Source organism: Meles meles, chromosome 2 (genome assembly GCF_922984935.1).
Source record: "Meles meles chromosome 2, mMelMel3.1 paternal haplotype, whole genome shotgun sequence".
NCBI classification, from domain to species: domain Eukaryota; kingdom Metazoa; phylum Chordata; class Mammalia; order Carnivora; family Mustelidae; genus Meles; species Meles meles.
Window position 1 is genome coordinate 147,566,863 of NC_060067.1, and position 1,972 is coordinate 147,568,834.

Sequence of the window (1,972 nt, forward strand, 5' to 3'; positions counted from 1 at the left end):
GTTCATGAAACCGTCACCATGATAACTGCTTTACCCCTTTCAGTGGTTTTCTACTATTCTCAGCAATAAGTCTCAAACATCTCACCCAATGGCAGGGACCTCCACAAAGTGAATCCTAACCATGCCTTCAGTCTCCACTCCCACCTTCTCCGTCCTCTCTCATCACTTCTCTATGTGGGCCTTACTGGACTTTGTTCAGTTCCTTTTATGTGACAATCTTTCTCTTGCCTTTGAACCAAGAGTATGCTGTTTCTTCTTACTGCTTGGCCAACTGTCACTCATTGTTCAGGCCTCAGCCTTAATGTGGTATCCCCAGGAAGGTCTTGAAGATGTCATATCATTTTATTTTCTTTTTAAAATGTGGAATTCTTTGTGAACTTGTGTGTCACCCTTGCATAGAGGCCATGCTAATCTTCTCTGTATTGTTCCAATTTTAGTATATGTTCTGCCAAAGCAAGCATTTGAAGATGTCATTTTAAATATCCCCATATCAATCTGGGATTTCTTTCTTAACACCTATTGTACTTACAATTTTTTTTTTTTTAAGATTTATAATTTATTTGACAGACAGAAATTACAAGTAGGCAGAGAGGCAGGCACAGAGAGATGGGGAGGCAGGCTCCCTGCAGAGCAGAGAGCCCGATGCGGGGCTTGATCCCAGGACCCTGGGATCATGACCTGAGCCGAAGGCAGAGGCTTTAACCCACTGAGCCACCCAGGCGCCCCTGTACTTATATTTTCTTAATGTTCACATTTCCTTCTTGAATGTTAACTTTCTGAGGCCAGGGGCTAGGCCTGTCCAGTTCTCTATTGCTCAATGTTTGGCTTAGAGAACATTTCAATAAATGCCTATTCAGTGGAAGAAAGAATTTAGGCAAAATTCACTTGGCTGATAAATATTGTGTGTGGGTTTTTTTTATGCCTTAGTCTCTCCCTTTAAAATGAATCCAGGGATGCCTGGGTGGCTCAGTCGGTTAAGCCGCTGCCTTCAGCTCAGGTCATGATCCCAGGGTCCTGGGATCAAGTCCTGCATCAGGCTCCTTGCTCAGTGGGGAGCCTGCTTCTCTCTTCGCTCTGCCTGCCACTCTGCCTGCTTGAGAGCTTGTGCGTGCTCTCTCTTTCTCTCTCTCTCTGACTGATAAATAAATAAATAAAATCTTAAAAAAAAAATAAAACATGAATCCTATCCAAAAGGGCCTCCTCAAGATGGTGAAACAAAATACTACTTTAATAGCAAAAATGACAGATTTGTTGGTAGTAAAATGATTTACTTTTACAATTACCTCTCTTTTTTGTCATTACAAAAGGCAGTATCGTAGGCTGGCATCAACTGACAGAGAAGCTCCCCTAGTACTTTTTTTAGGTGGGGGGAGGGGCAGAGGGAGAGGGAGAGAGAGAATTTAAGCAGGCTCCACATGCAGCATGGAGCCTAATGCAGGGCTTGAACTCACAACTCTGAGATCATACTTGAGCTGAAATCAAGAGTCAGACACTTAACTGGCTGAGCCACTCAGATGTACCTCCCCTAGTACTGTAGATTATAATTCAGTTTATAAAATTTGATTGACAGACAACTTTTAATGATCATCTTTATTGCATAGAGTCTACCTCTGCATAAGTAAAACCTGTAGTTTTAATTCATGTAATCTAAGCTCTATTTAAATAGAGCAGGCTTTTTGCTTCTGATGTCTGTAGAAAGAGTGTTCAGTTGATGGGTCAGTACAAAACTGGAGATGCCCACCCAGGGAAATCTAGCCTTTTCAGAAACAGCGATACCATCCAGGTGGCAGAAGGTTGCATCAGGATTGTGCTTGTGTACTTAAGGATGGAGAGTCTTATGAATGTGATCATGCTTGAAAATATATTAGGGTAAAGTCTAGGGCTATCTCATATTAGCTGGTATCAGATGGTCTAAATTTATAAACAAATACTAAAATCTGGTATCCTATCAGAATTGAATTATGGTACAGGT

At 41.6% G+C, this 1,972-nt stretch overlaps 1 non-coding gene across 1 annotated transcript; it reads right to left on the bottom strand.

The window, feature by feature from the left end:
- Positions 1-354: 354 nt before the first annotated feature.
- LOC123937760 lies at positions 355-459 on the bottom strand. The gene has a single exon (XR_006817558.1). It is a non-coding gene; the product is annotated as a U6 spliceosomal RNA (small nuclear RNA).
- Between the last annotated feature and the right edge of the window lie 1,513 nt (positions 460-1,972).